General features: G+C 48.3%; 2 pseudogenes; both read right to left on the bottom strand.

The window, feature by feature from the left end:
- Positions 1-10,943: 10,943 nt before the first annotated feature.
- LOC112828478 (sorting nexin-8 pseudogene) lies at positions 10,944-12,283 on the bottom strand (annotated as a pseudogene).
- A 74-nt stretch (positions 12,284-12,357) lies between these two features.
- LOC112828897 (DNA polymerase delta subunit 2 pseudogene) lies at positions 12,358-13,742 on the bottom strand (annotated as a pseudogene).
- Between the last annotated feature and the right edge of the window lie 2,562 nt (positions 13,743-16,304).

Genomic DNA, 16,304 nt, shown 5'->3' with positions numbered 1-16,304 from the left:
ACAAGACAAGGGGCCTTGCCTGACTGTTCAGTATTTTATCTGCAGCACCTAGAACATTGCCTGACACATAGTAGACACCAAAAGAAAGGATGGGATGGTGTCTACTTACAGAGGGCCTCCCTCATGTCAAGTGGGTGGGTACCAACTGATCTCTGGGGACTACCTGACAGTAGGAGATATAGGGAGGGGCCCTTCTTTAGAAGGGCCATCGAGATAAAACCCCCAAACATCTCACTCCATGCAGCTGGACTTGTAGCTTGAGCCAAAGGTTTCTGCTGACCACTGCTGAGGCTTCAGGCATGTCTGGACATGTCCAGAGAAATGGTGGGAAAGGCTGGATGGAAATCAAATTTACACAAAGACTAAAAGTCCTTCTGGAAAAACAAAACAAAATGAAAACCTCAAACTGTGCCCCCTAGCAAACTTTTGACCTATCTGGGCATGTCCGGCAATTTGGTGGGGTAGTCAGTCAAAAGTTTACTTGCCAGTAAAGGGGTGGAGAAACTGGATCACTCCTGCATTGCTGGTGGCCATGTACAATGGTATAGGCACCCCAGAAAATGATTTGGCAATCTCTTATAATACTACACATGCAATTACAATACAATCTAGCAATTAGACTTCTAAGCACTTGACCCAAAGAAATGAAAAAAAACTTATATTCATACAAAACCCTGTAAAACAGCAGTTTTAGTCATAACAGTCAAAAACTAGAAACAACCCAGCTATCCTGCAGCAAGTCCATGGTTAAACTGTGGCACATCCCTGTCATGGAACACTACTCAGCCATAAAAAGGGATGAACTACTGATAAACGAAACAAGTTCTGTGAACATGCAGATAATCAGGGAATTATGCTGAGTAAAAAAAGTCAATTCCAAAAAGTCATACACTGTATGATTAGACTTATATAATATTCTTTTTTTTTTTTTTGAGAGAAAGAGAGAGAGCACAAGCAGGGGGAGCAGCAGGCCAAGGGAGAAGCAGGCTCCCCACTGAGCAGGGAGCCCGATGGGGGCTCGATCCCAGGACCCTGAGATCATGACCTGAGCCGCTTAAGTGCTTAACTGAGATCCAAGAGGGCGGGCATTGTGTCCTCTTTGTTTGTCACTAGATCGCTAGGACTTGCTAGCCCGACATATTACAGGGTTAAGAAAAGCGTTCCCCTCTACGTGTACCCCAATGTTTATAGCAGCAATGTCCACAATAGCCAAACTGTGGAAAGAGCCAAGATGCCCATTGACAGATGAATGGATAAAGAAGAGGTGGTATATATACACAATGGAATATTATGCAGCCATCAAAAGGAATGAGATCTTGCCATTTGCAACGACGTGGATGGAACTGGAGGGTGTTATGCTGAGTGAAATAAGTCAATCAGAGAAAGACATGTATCACATGACCTCACTGATATGAGGAATTCTTAATCTCAGGAAACAAACTGAGTGTTACTGGAGTGGTTGGGGGTGGGAGGGATGGGGTGGCTGGGTGATAGACATTGGGGAGGGTATGTGCTACGGTGAGCGCTGTGAATTGTGCAAGACTGTTGAATCACAGATCTGTACTTCTGAAACAAATAACGCAACATATTTTAAGAAAAAAGGAAAAGAAGAAGATAACAGGAGAGGAAGAAAAGGGGAGTATGTCAGAGGGGGAGACGAACTATGAGAGATGATGGACTCTGAAAAACAAACTGAGGGTTCTAGAGGGTAGGGGGGTGGGGGGATGGGTTAGCCTGGTGATGGGTATTAAGGAGGGCACGTTCTGCATGGTGCACTGGGTGTTATGAACAAACAATGAATCATGGAACACTGCATCAAAAACTAATGATGTAATATATGGTGATTAACATAACAATAAAAAAATTAAAAAAAAAAGCGTTCCCCTCTATCCAATTAAGAGCAATGGGCTATCAAATCTGCTTGATCCCCCTCCCCAGTTTTGAACAACAAAGGGTTTATCCAAAAATGCACTTTGCTCCGTGTAGTCCCTGAGTTCTGAGCGACTGAGAGCCAGGCTAGTCATACAGCCCAGTACTGCAGCCACTAAATGGGGCAGAAGAGAGCTTCTTGGTTGTTCAGTGCACCTCTCACAGGGCCACCCCGGATGCATGAAAACTGACAGAGCAATTAAGTTAATTCCTGCATCACACTGCAGTCATAGTAACACTGCTCTAGGAGCCTCTGACCAAGTGTAATTCCACAAAGAGGGAGCCACTGTCCCCTACTCCCCACAAAATATCCTCAACAGCCTGTGGGCTTGAAATGGGTGCCAACAGAAACTTCCAGGCCTGGGAGTTGCAGCAAGAGTACAGACCCGGAGAGGCAATGGTGGTGTTGTTGAGTCCTGGGCCGTGGCCCAGGCTGGTGTGGCCTCTATAGGGCCCAGCAGAACCGGGGCAATCAGCAGGAGCGAAACTTCTGTGAGTGGCCTTATTCCTGAACTCATGTGAGAAGACCCTGAGGGATTCCCAGAACTAATCAAGGAGGAATTTTCCGGAGGAATTCCTGCATACACAGGTAAGGACCAGAATCAAGTAACTTGGACGACAGACTTTTTTAAATCATGGTGTAACCTTATACCATATTGGTCCTGATTTTCAATGAGAGAGCTGGATTTAGGATCAAAACACTTCAACCCCAAGCTTCAGGTTTATTTTCTTAAACTGGCATAATACTGTCTTCTCTGCCTCCTTTACAAGGCTGCTACATGAGAATTATATGAAATGACATACTATATATGAGAAAGCTTTTAAAATTACCAAGTACTATATGCTTGCAATTTGTGGTGTTATTTTAAGAGCACTTCATCACCTCCACTGTAACTTCCTTCCTTTTTATCTCATCTTCTACAAGCTGCGCAATTCCCAAGCCCCCTTTTTGTGCTCCCTATAAAATACCATGGTATTTCAGGTCCTGTGTGATCTGGGCTATTTGAGGAGCGCATCTATGATGGTCTTTGTCTCTTTGGACACCATCTACGAGTTGTCCTGGGGCCAGAATCTCCCGTGATTCTCTGCACCCCTGCCTAGGGCTCTGGGGAGGGTGTGGTCATGGCTGTTGGACTAAATGAGGAGGGAGAGGAGCCAATTACCCAGGGGCTAAGAATTAGAAAATGGGCTCCAGAATTAGCTTCATAATTCCCCAATGTATAAAATTTTACAAGACCCATAACCTGGAAATTGAGGAGTGGTAGCGAATCCTGGAAATGATGGGTTGAGAGCCAAAAAGCCAGAGGCCCTGCATCCGCCCTCCCCCCTCAACTTCTTCCAGGGCTGATGCAGCAGATGTGGCTTGCAGTTCCTGCTCCAGCATCCGACTGAGAGAACAGAGCCAGCTCCTCACTCACACTTGAGGTAGGTAGGGGCTGTAGGCTGGCGTGGCTTCATTTATTCATTCATTCATTCACTCATTTATTCACCGAGCATCTGCAACATGCTAGATGGCAGGGGTACAGACCTGACTAAGGTGAGGTTTCTGACCTTGAGACCCTCTCAGCAAGGAGGTGCTGTGCAGAAGTCTCAGGAGAAACAAGGAGAGAGCCATGCTGGAGATGAGTGCACACAACTGCTCCAGGCTGCCCGAATCTTCAGCTCAGGGAGCTCCTTAAGCTGCCAGCAGGAATGAGTCCCACAAAGGAATCTGAAGGTTTCAGGACCTGCCATGACTCAGCTGGACATAAGGACAGAGTTGGCTTTGCAAACATGCAGATAGGGAGCCTCTAAATTATGATTACTTAAGAAGTAGGCCACTGGATCTTTGAGGCATGGTCCCCCAACATGTCTAGGAATGAGAAGTCATGACCTCTTGCCAAGGTGGAAAGTAGACGCCACCTTGGGCTTCTAAGCCCAGGGCGGAGTTAGACACTTTCTCTTCATGGCTCCGATAGCCCTGGGCCCGCAACTCTTCTCAGCATTTCTCACACTGCACAGCTGCCGTCCTCACTGTACCGTGAGCTCCTCCAGGGAAGGAACAGCAGGGTGTAGTGAGTACAGTGAGTAGGCCCCTGGCCACTGGTGGCAGAACGATCTCAGTTCCGGCCTTGACTAGGCTTCTTACGGACTGTGTGGTTTTGCAGGGAGGATGGAATTACATCACGTCTGTAAAAACCTGAACTTAGGGTATAACCAATATACCCTAATGGTGGCTGTTATTACTTTAATTTTATATCCAAGTAATAATAATTGCATCCATTGGGATTCAGTGTAGGAAACAGAAATTGCTGTATTTACATTAAGCAGGAAGGTATTTAATTAAGGAATGAGATGTTTACAAAGTGAGTAGAATAGCTGAAGGATGGGGCGCCTGGGTGGCTCAGTCGGTTGGGCGTCTGCCTTCAGCTCAGGTCACGATCCCAGGGTCCTGGGATCGAGCCCCACATCGGGTTCCCTGCTCAGCCGGGAGCCTGCTTCCCCCTCTCCCACTCCCCCGCTTGTGTTCCTGCCCTCGCTATCGCTCTCTCTGTCAAATAAATTTAAAAAATCTTCAAAAAAAAAAAAAAGAATAGCTGAAGGAGCAGGTTCTAGACTCAGGCTCCAGAAATGGCTCCCAAATCAATATAGAAATGACCCACTGGGAGAGGGAGCCCCTCTGCGAACCTCTGGAGCTCTGCTGGAATCCGGAAGCTGGGGCTACCCCCTGCCTCTCGGTACCCAAGAAGCTAAAACTGGGCTCTAGAGCACCACTGCACAGAAACGTCCCATTTCCACAAGTTTGCTCGCCAGCAAAAACGGCTACAGCGGGAACAGGTTCTGCCTTTCACCTCTCACCCTGAGTTCATCTACTTGATGCAATACAGTTTGCATCTGGAAATCAAAATGCAAAAATGCCTGGAAAACGTGGTGCTCAGCTTTTGGACCTCCTCGCCTGGGAGCCTGGGATGAAGGCTGAGTGAGCCACGGCACACAGCCGCTAATGTGCACGGACTGCCGCGTTCCCAGTACCGCGCTGTGTACTTCATGCCAGGCCAGCCTCTGAGCAACCTAGTGGGACAAGTACTTATTTCACCAACGAGGCAGCAGAACTTTAAGGAAGTTGCCTATCCTGGGTCACAGAGTAAGGGGTGAAGATGGGAGGTGAACAGGTTCTATCTTATTCCAGAGCCCACGCTCTTAACCAGCATATTAGACTACCCATCACCCTATCCTGCCTGCCTAGCCTCGTGCCTGGCCACACCTACTCAGTGCATGTTCGAGGAGTTAGTTCAACACGGGGTTAAACAGAAAGTTAAACCCAGAATGCTGTGGCCTAAGCGTCTTCATCTTTGGGTAGGATGCAGGTGAGAAGGGCAGGAGGCCCACGATGAGGGACACGGAAGAGGTGTGCCCACTTGCGTGGGGGTGAGGCGAAGTTGTGCGGACAAGTCCGGCAGGGAACTGGGGCCAGGAAAATGGGGAAAGGCTATTTGGTGGATTGGGTGTATGTTGCCCCTTCCTGCTTGCGGAAGAGGATCACAGGATGTGGCTATGGGAGGGGCTAACGAGAATGACAACTGATTCACCCAAGAGATGTTTTCTTTTCCTTTTTTCCTTTTTTTTTTTTTTTTTTAAACAGAGAATGAAAATACGATCTTAAAGAAAAAACACCCGCCCCCTCCCCGGGATCCAAGCCCTCTGGTGCCTGTGATAGTAGCTTCCGGAGTGTCCTGTCTCCGCTGATAACCGCACGCATCCTCCGCAGACGCGGTGGGCATGCCACTCGGCCAGGCACGGTGACGGTGCAGGCTTTCCAACACCCACCCGGGGAAGTGCTGTCGCCGCTCTCCCTACACTCCAAGCCCAGCCCGCGGGGGTGCCCCGGAACTCTGTCTTCTGGCACGGATGCTAACACCTGAGGGGGGGCGCCCAGGATCTCGGTGGACGGGGCTGCAGCCACCACACAGAGGTGAACACACACACGCATAGAGGCACACCACATACACATGCAGGGAGACACAAACGTACGCACCATGTGCGTCACACACGCAAACGCAGACACACCCACAGAAACATACACACCATAAATACACATACATATACATACACATATGTACACCACACACACACTCACATATACACAAACATAAACACAAATAGACACACATGTGAACATATAAATGTACACCACAAACATACAGAGACACACACATACATACCACACAAACATACGCACACGACACATATACCATGCACACAGAAACACAGATATACATCCACAAATATGTACACACAGATATACACACCACACACACACACTCCCACTCACAACATACACACCATGCGCATGCACAAACGTGCACAGTGCACACATACACCACATGCATGCACATGGGTGTGAATTCACTCTACTTCTCAAAAAGTGCCTTGCTATGGTATTAGCTGTATTATAAAAGGCTTAAAATAAATATTATGTGGGCTATGAGCATAGGAGGTATGTATACAAAACAGTATCAAAAATGGAAAAAGCAGCAAAAATGGTGTATACAAAAGGATAAAATCTGTTGAAACACATGCACGATATTTATAGAGACAGGAAGATAATGTAAGCAACACAAAAAAATGGATGATTAATAACCTTTGGATCATTTTCTGTGAATGTATTTAGTTGAACAGTCCATTTTTTCCAATGCCTGCTCTTTAGCCCTGACACACTCACCATGTGGCCACTGACTTATTTCCACAGGGTGGCATCTGCTAGGCCTCTGGCTCACCCCCTTCCATTCTGAATGCACCCCCTGGGGCGACAGGACTGCAGAGCCCCTGCACTGCAGCGTATGACTGATGACAAAAGTTGCCATTGCTCCCTCTTGTCTTCCAACCTCCCTCCTTGCCCAAATCAGGAAAACCACGCCGTTCTTGCCTGGAGGATTACAGGGAAGTGCAGGGATTTGGTGCTGACCTCAGCGAGATGCCAGCTTCCCAGAGCCGCGATTTTTTCCAGCGCTGACAGTTTACCTCTGTGTGTCTAGGGGGCGCTCAGGTCCAGGAATTGAAAATGTCAGAAGATTTCCCCCTGGATATTTGTGAAACTCCTGGAAGGGTAGGAAATCAAAGTTAAGAGACAGGCAGGTGAAAATGATGGTTGGGGATAGTTGAGGAGTAGGAGAGGTTGGGCCAGTTGTGAATACACTTCCCACACCCATTGTTGCACTGAAGTTCAAATCTAAAAGGAATCATAGGGTCAATCAGGTAGAATCCCTTCATTTCCTGGATGCAGAATCCAAGGCCAGAAGAATGAAGTCAGAACTAATTAGAAGCAACTCTGTCATAACCCACCGAGAACTCTCTGATGGAGCAGTGGCTGCCATTTTCCACTTTCCGTTCCACAGTATTGTTTCACTCACTGTGTATGGACTGAAATATTATTCTGCATATGAGATTTTATTAGAGCGGCTAATCAATTAAACATACTTTAAGACTTTCCATTTTGTTAGATGAATGTAGAAGAATATAAAAAGCACAAATCAGGTGTTTAATACAAGCATGTCCTGTTTTAATAGAGTTGAAAATCCAAACAGCCAAATTCAAAAATACAGTACGATTGCTTCATTGCAAAATGTACCGTTCAGTAGTCTTTTTCTCCCCTCCCCCCACCCCACCCAGGAGGAAGTTCCCACTACATATTTCAACACTGAAGTTTTCAGGGAAGAAAAGGGTATATATAAGTCAAGAAAAATGATGATGACTTATGTATAGTTTTGGCATCCTGATAATTCACTAGTGTGTGTTTTTACTTTGTTTATAAAACAGTAAGAAACGGGGAAGATATATAGATTAGCAATGGGAGCCAGAGGTTTAGTCCTGCATTTGCCACTAATCCCGAGGCCTTACTGAGTCTCTTAACCTTTGTGAGCTCCAAGTCCCCTCTACAAAGTAACGGGCTGGGACCGATGACCTCCATGGGTTCTCCTAAGGTCACAGAGCACAGTGCAAATGTGCTCACACAAAAGAGACCAACTAGAGCTGGTTTGTTCCATCTTCAACTTTCTGAGCTAGCCATGGAGCTTCTCTGGGCTACAGCTCCTCCGTGGAGTAGAAAACGCGCACTATCTTCGCCATGCAGGGCCGTCTGAATGTTAAATGAGCTAACGCACACCGCGTGCCTAGACGTTGCCTGCCACATCAGAGGCGCTCAGTAATTTTCGTTGTATTCTGTCATTGGATAGCCATATTAATTTTATGAAGAACTTATGGCCCCCATCTGGCTCAAGATAATGTCTTGGGGATGCAGTAGAGAAGGATTTGATCACGGGCTTCCACACAAGGCCTTTTGCTATGAATGTAAGAGGGATAGAAGCCAGGATGGATGGAAGGGGCCCTGTCCCAACTCCCCCACCACAGTTGGCTCCTTTTTGGAGCAGATTTTTGCCCCACTGTGGTTTGGCTCCATTTTGTTTTGCCTTCTCTTCGTTGAGTTGTGCTCATTTGCTCTTTATGGATGGCTTCAGTTTTTTTTGAGATTCATTTTTCACCTGCCTCTCCCTTCACTCGTGCTATTATTTCCTGCTTAGATCATTTCCCAACCTCCCCTCCCCTTCATCTGGCTAATCCTTCAGGGCTCAGCTTTCCTCATGGAAATTTTTCTAACCCATCACCACCCATGCTATTTGCTTTCATAGCACCCTATTCTTCCTAATGCTTACCACAATTACAGTTACATAATTTATTTTTGTCCTATTAGTCTGTCTCCCTTACCAGGCTACAAGCTCCAAAACAGCAGCAACCTTTTCTATTTTGTTCCCAGGTATCTCCCTAATGCTAGAGTGCTTAGCACGTAGTAGGGGTTCCGTGAAGATGTGTTGAATAAAGGGATGGATAAATGTATGAACTAAGCAGCTCGTTAGTAGAACTATCCTGTCACTTTTCTCATTCCATGTTGAGATTCATCCTCACTTCCCTTTGCAGGGTTTCTCTATGGCTTCTCCTACTTTCAGAAAAGGAATTGATTTACTAATACCACAAAAAATCCAGCCAGGAATTCACTGGTAGATTCTAGAGAAATTTAATCTTGCTCAAACTGTGGCTTAAACACACATCTGCAATACACTCCATGTCCCCTATTAGGGCATTTAAATCTACTTTGGGATACCCAGGTGATGATCAAGAGGAGCAGAAGGGCTAAATGATCTTACTGATGACAGAACCCATTTTAGATTCCACTTTGACTTCCAATTTTTCCAGCCCAACCATTCACTACTGAAGATTCTCGGTTCGCTATCTTGGGCTCCCCTTTTGCCTCTGGGATTTCCTACCCTCATTGCCCCCGCCCCCCGCCAGGGTGAGCAGGTAGGAGCTCCTTAAAAGGAAGGTGTGTGTTTATATAGAATGAATGTTCTCCTGGAAAAGCCACCTTGAGGAGAGAACAGAGAGTGGGGGCAGAAGAGTGGGTTTCTCCTGAGTTGTGGCTCACATTACTCTCCTTATTTTTCTCTTTTATATTTTTCTCTTTAATGGGATAGCAGCGTGTAGGCTTCTCTGCTAAATGATAGGTAGTTTTCCTCTCCCAGTCCAGTCTGACTAAGGACTAGGTTGAACAACCACAGGCAGCTATGGAGGAAATATTTTCCACAATAGTTTTCTGGAGCTCGCTTTGTGTGGGTCAGCCTTCAGGCTTCCTGACAATATAGCTTTGTTCTCATTTCCTCCTGATACCTGATCCAGCGCTACATGATTGTACTGAGCAGCAGTGAGTGCCCGTTCTCCAACTCCCAGAGGTAAATTGTCATTATGAAGGAAACAATAGCCCAAGCTTAGGTGTGGAGGGTATATATTCAAGGATGCTGTGTTTAATTTCCATGAATAGTCTTCACGATGAATAGCTTCAAGATTCCTGGGATTTGTTTCTGTTTTTTTTTTTTTTCTGTTCTTTAAATAGCATATCAGGGTCCCCCTTTTCAGCCTCGAGTCCCCATGTCAGGGACTCGGACCTGTCTGGGTGTGTGTGATAGAAAGGTGGGCAAGAGTCACTTTGGAAGGGATTTAAGTGGCAGGAGTGGGAGTGGGCATCTCGGACGCCAGCAGCTCCCTCACTTGGCCCCAGGGAAAGAAAAACTGCAGGCTCAAGCTACCAACACAGTTTTCAAAGCTGGAAGAGATGTAAAAAGCATAATTCTGATGTCAGAGAAACAAATGGTACCTGAAAGTCGGAAGGGGGACCATTGTGGCTGCTTCTGCGCTCACACAGTGGCATTGCAGGCTGCAATACCGAAGTCTTCGGAGATGGTAGCTGTTCATCGGTCTATGCAGCTCTGGGGACACGTGCAGCACTGACACGGACATTAGCACTGTTGGGAGGGCGCCGGCAGCTGTGGGGCCGAGGGGTCCTCAGGTGGCTCCCCAGGCAGTGAACGTCCGGAAGAGAATGTGGCCGAAAAGGAAGCACATGACAGATGGGAGCACGTGCAAGAGATCCCTGGGGACTCCCAGAAATAAATGTGGGAGAAGAGATCTCCCAGAGGGGAAGCGGGGAGGAGCCAGCGAAATGGCACTGACTCGTGGATGTCACCGTGCTGGCCCACAGTCACCTCAGCCCTAGGAAAGCACATGTTCCGATGGAATGACGCAAGCAGGGCTGGGAAGGAGCTAAGAGATGACCTTGTCAAGGTCCCTCATGACACAGGTGTTGAAATGGGTCCAGAGATGTCAGACTATCTGCCCTGGTTTCACAGCCAGTGAACAACATAGTTGGGATCGGACCCACTTTACCCAAGTCCCAGCCCATGACGCGTGATGGGCTCCTGACATTCTTCCCATGTGTGGAGGGCATTAAGGGCTTCTGCTGTCTCTGGGAAGGAAGTGTCTTCTTGGTGCCTATGACTTTGAGGAAGGTTTCGGATGCTTTGAGTCAAATGGAACGTGTGGTGGAGGTTCTGTGTAGGAGGACATTTTGGGAAGGCGCTTTTGTTTTTTGGGTTGTTTTTTTTTTTTTTGAAAGAGGTTTTAGTGAGGCCGCCTGGAGCTCCTGCCCCTCAGGCACTAGTGAGGAGACACACCAACCTGCAGGAGCTTGGCAGGATCAGGGAGCTATTGGGTCCAATGAAGAGGCAGTGGAGCTTGGGCTTCGGGTCATTCCCTACCTTGCTCATCTCCTTGTGCCCTTGGATCTGAGAGGTGACAAAGGCAGGAGAATGGGGGGGTGGGGGTGAGGGGCAGGGGGCGTGGACCAGCTTCATCTCCTGGTGCAGGCAATACAGGGAGAAGACGCTCCAAGCTGCATGGTCTGGGCGGCACTCTCCCGCTCCACGATGCGGGGCTCCAGCTGCTCCAGAGTTGAGCCTGGGGCTCCGCGCTCGGCGTTCATCACCTGCTCTTCATCAGGCTGTCCCTGTGTCCGGTGCACTGGTGCTTGCGCAGCACACCCTTCCCGGGCCGCTCTCACAGGTCTTCGGAGGACTGGAGCAAATCCAAGAAGGGCTTCAGTTTCTCCACCACCTCATTCTCTTCCTGTTTGCCCTGCTGGGCGGCCTTGTCAGCAAGCAGTGCAAGTTCAATGACAGGCCTTTCAGTGCCTATTGAAGGGACCCTACGCGCTGCTGTTCAGCGTGGCCCAGAAGGGGAGCGGGGTCGGGTCAGACCCCAAAGCACTCAGCTCCTTCCCGAACATGAGAAGGTCAGCAGCACTGCCGATGGCACTGGAAGCAACCTGCTCAGCCAGATCGCGAAGCTGGTTGGAAGCTGTTAATAGCTGTTCGGAATGAGTTCCCCGCTCACGGCAAACTGCGTCTGGATGTTGGCTGGGAGGAAGTCCTTGGTTCACTTCATGAGTTCATCTCCAGCACACTGAGCTGATTCCTTAACTTGTTCTGCACAGTAGGGCCACTGAAGGACAGGAACAGCCCGAGGGCCACATCCTCAGAGAACAGGGGTGCCGGGCCACCAGCTCAATGAAGCGCCTCAGGGCGGGGCGCTGGCCTCGAGGAACTCCCGGGGCGGGGTGGCTCCCAGCACACTCTTGGGCCGAAGGACCGGCACCCCGCGCTGGGGGAGCTTCTGCAGCAGCATCTCGTGGAAAACCGCGAAGTCCTCCTACCGTCTGTTCACGGAGGACTTGAAACGCTGCCTGGAAACCTCATATTCCACATGCTTCAGGAAGAGGCCCTTCTTCTCGGGAATGAGCTCCAACTGCCCCGTGTCCCTGGCCAGCAGCTCCTGCGGGGCGTATGACAGCGGCAGCGGGCTCCCCTGCGGCAGCCGCATTCGACCGCGCGCTGGTCCGTTCGCTCTCCGACCTGGGGTGTTGGCAGTGTGCCTCCTCCTCAGCCTCCGCCTCAGCTGCCACCGGGTCGGGCGCCACACCTGCCTCCTCTCCCCCTTTTTTATTGTAAAGCAAATGCCGCTGCAGTGCCCGCTTTGCAGGGAACAGATGGCCCAGGTCTCTGTGAGTCAGGGGCCCAGACCCAGGCCCCCCAGGTCCTTCTCTGCCGCGGAAGCCTGAGAAGCTGACCGGCTGGCAGGCCAGGCCCTGCGGAGTTACCAGGCAGGCGGGCTCCGCGGTGCTGAAGTCTAGGACAGCCACCAACAGCACCCTCTGGTCCTCCGAAGATTTTGGAGCCAAAGCTGGGGGTGTTCCCAGAAGGTAGCTGTGAGGGCCCTCGGGAAAGATGAATGGGTCGGTCTTGTAGGAGGCGTAGTGTCCGGGCAGTGGGGCTGACGTGACCCTTATGTAGGGTCCAATCCAGGATCTCCTAGTGATCCTCCTTGCTGCTATACTGGAAAATGTCACTCACATTCTGTCCTGATGTCCCTAGGAATGTGACTCCATCGATGGTGGCTTGGTAGGAATTGGGGACCAGCTGGAAGTTGCAGTAGGCAGTGGCCAGTGGGAACATGCAGGGGTGCAGGGATTGCTGGGGAAGCATGTAGTTGGGTCAAATTTGCCTAGCATCACGTCCGCGGGTACCAAAGTGCTCAGCTGCAAGAGGATCTCATCCAGCATTTTGACAGCCTCCACGCTGGCTGCCTGGGTTTTCTTGGTTAAGTACGTGGCCTTATTGATGGAATCTCTGCTCTGGATGTTGTGGCTAGGAGGTTCCCTTCAAGGATGGCCCAGGACATATGGGCAGCACTGCACTGTTCCCCTCATCCCCCCAGCTGCCCCGTCACCACGTCCATCAGCAGCTGGGAGTCCAGCAGGCTCTCGACCCCACCTCCACTCAGGCCCAAACCAGACACCAGCAGCACAAACCTGTCTGTGCCAAGGTGGGATGCAGGCTTCTCAGGAGCAAGCTCTGCAAAGCAGAGGTCCTCCACCAGAAACTTCCCACTGTCTCTCACAGAGGCGAGCATGGCCAGGACTGTCCCTGTGACCAGCTTTGACACATCAATGGTGACTTCCAGTCTGATGCACTGCAATTCATCTTCCAAGATCAGTTCATCCTTTGGGTGGATATATTTGCTCCAAGGAGGCCAAGGGAGCCGGTTGTGCTCTTCACTGATCTCCCAGAGGATGGATGACTGGAGCAGCATGGAGCAGTATGAAGAGGGTCCCCAACACACAACACTTCTCCCCAGGCTGCAGCTCACACAGCGTCTTTATTTGGACTCCACCAGCCCAGTGCTATTGGGCCCCGCTCACCAGGAAGGGCCTCATTTGGAGGAGGCGGGTGGCATCGGTGGGGGCATACTGGTGGCTAAAGCTGCAAATCCCAGCAGGAAGGGCTGGAAGGATTTGGTGTAAGTTGACACAAGCACACGGGCAAAGGTGGCATTTTGGCTGACGAAGGGGAGACGAGAGTGTGGGCCTTTTGGACAGCCTGCTCAGAAAACATGACCTTGCCTGATGTGTCCAGACCACTGTGCTCAGACCAAAGAGGTGGTAGTCACAATGCAGCATCTACTACAAAAAGGTGATGCCTCAACCATGGAGAGGAGAAAGGGTAGCCTCATAGAAACAGAACATTAGCTGGATCTCATGGTGTTCAGTCTATTTACCTAACCACACCCATGCCTTTGTGGTCAGACGCTTTTCCTATTCAACACTAGTTGACCCAGAGTCTGGATCCAGCCACCAGGGCAATAGGACCCAATTTTTTTTTTGCATCAGTGAGTTGTTGTGTTGTTGTTGTTGTTGTTGTTGTTGTTGTTTTAACCAAAATTCTCTCTGTTGCTGTTTCAGCTCATGTGCCCTTAATTTGTCCTAAGCAAATGTAAGGCAAACTTTTTTATATTTTGTTTTATATTTCTTCATGAAATCTGGTCACCTCTTAGTCTGTTTAAAGTGAAACAGCCCAACTTCTTTATCCACTGTTTAGGAAGCTAGGACCAAGGTAGTCTTTTGTTATGGAATGTTCCAGATGTTCACAAGAGAACCTAACTTTCCATATGTCATAGCATTCATTTTCAGTTATTCACCTTTATTATAGTATTACTAAAGCCTGCTAAATTTAGTACCCTAGAGCACTCAGGAGATATCTTCTGACCTAGCAAAGGTGCATATTACTTTGCTGGGTAATGTAAAACTTAATTTTAAAAATGTACACACACTTATAACTTAAAAACACACGTACATTAAAAAATATACACACAGGGGTGCCTGGGTAGCTCAGTTGGTTAAGCATCTGCTTTCAGCTCAGGTCGTGATCCCGGGGTCCTGGGATTGAGTCCCTCATCAGGCTCCCTGCTCGGTGGGGAGTCTGCTTTTTCCTCTCCCTCTGCCCCTCCCCCTGCTTGTTCTTCTTACTCTCTCAAATAAATAAATAAAATCTTTAAAAAAATACATACAATAAAATTATAGTTCTCTCCTATGGAAGCTTACTGTGTGGATTTAGAAATTTTTATGTAGAATAAACAAATGGCCACCTGAGCCCATTTCAGGATCATTCAGAATCCCCTATCACTCTGTACCTTGCAGCATTCTTGTGAATGGGCCCAAAGACCCCTAGATACCTTTTACATTCTCTCTCTTTCCCTCAACTTCCCTGACCCCACCCATGCACCCTTTCCCTTCACCTCCCTTCTCAGTTTGCCTTCACAAGTGCCCATAAGAAAAGGAGAGCTTATCTTTGGCTAATTTCCAGTGGCTCTCTCCATTATGGCCTAATAGGAAGGCTTGCATCCGCAAAGCCAAAGCAGTGTGCTGCAATAGGCCTTATTGACCCTGTGGGAGAGACTCTTTGGAGCCACCGTTTCTTTCCACAGTGAGCCAGGGGGTTTACAAAGAGAATAAGCCTTCACTGGGTTCCTGGTTGAGCTCCATCCCCCACCCAGTGCAGCCGGGGATGCTCTGGGATCTGCTCACACACAAAACATTCTCTTGAGCCTGTCTGTTTACATTCTTGGACTCTTGCCTAATCTTCCTATAAAAAGAGTCAATATGAAGAATGTCTACTTCACCCCAAACCTCTCATGAGAAAGTTTGCTCTAAGAGAAGTCCCAGACACTAATTCCTAGAACGTACAGGGCAAGATGAAGCCAGCAAGACAAAACTCAATAGAGTTTAGGAAACTTTCCAGAGATTAAAAAACAAAAAACAAAAAACACTTTGATAAAGCCTATCAGAAAAGGACTGAGTTTCAGGTACTGTGATGAAGGTAGATGGGGTGTTATTCCCCACTGCAAGTTAAAAGCATCCTCACAACCACCACATGTCCTTAAGAGAGAGAGGCCATTAGCATCAGGCCTGGCACAGTTATGTCCCTGATCAAGTTCCACAAGGCTGACATGTCTCAATGGACATGACTTCATGACCATTTGCTGCTCTCTGCTAACCCATTGAGACAGCTCATGGCTTGGGAGAGGGACTGATGGTCTTTGACCTCTGACTTCCCACCCCAATCCAGAGGAACTGAGGGTTTGTCCTATACACAGTTGTTTTGATCCAAGATGTATCAACTAGGAATGGGCAGATGGCTCTCGGGAGGAAAAAGTCCCCAGCTGTTAGAGGAAGAAATTTTCAAGTACCAGAAATAAAAGACCCAAAAAATGTGGAAGAAGCACTATGACAGGATCATGATACTTTTCTTCTCCCATCTGGGGGAAAAAAAAAAGTTAACATCTTTGGAAGGTTTATACATCTCTCACAGTTGTTTAGTTTTTTATTGAACTTTTTCAGTGTACCCTCACTGCTGTTCCTCCATGAAGTCTTTTTTATTTTCCAACCAAAATGAAACTGTAGCTACCTGCTCTGAGAACCTGGGGTAGTTTGATAATACGTTCCTATGTCTGCCTTCCCCACCCAAGTGGAAACTTCTTTTTTTTTTAAATTTTTATTGTTATGTTAATCACCATACATTACATCATTAGTTTTTGATATAGTGTTCCATGATTCATTGTTTGTACATAACACCCCGTGCTCCACGCAGAACGTGCCCTCTTTAATACCCATCACCTGG

Source organism: Callorhinus ursinus, unplaced genomic scaffold (assembly GCF_003265705.2).
Source record: "Callorhinus ursinus isolate GAN/ISIS: 27379988/994484 unplaced genomic scaffold, GSC_fseal_2.0 scaffold13, whole genome shotgun sequence".
In the NCBI taxonomy this organism is placed as follows: Eukaryota; Metazoa; Chordata; class Mammalia; order Carnivora; family Otariidae; genus Callorhinus; species Callorhinus ursinus.
The sequence above is the reverse complement of the archived record's forward strand: the minus strand, read 5'-3'. Positions and strand labels throughout refer to the sequence as shown.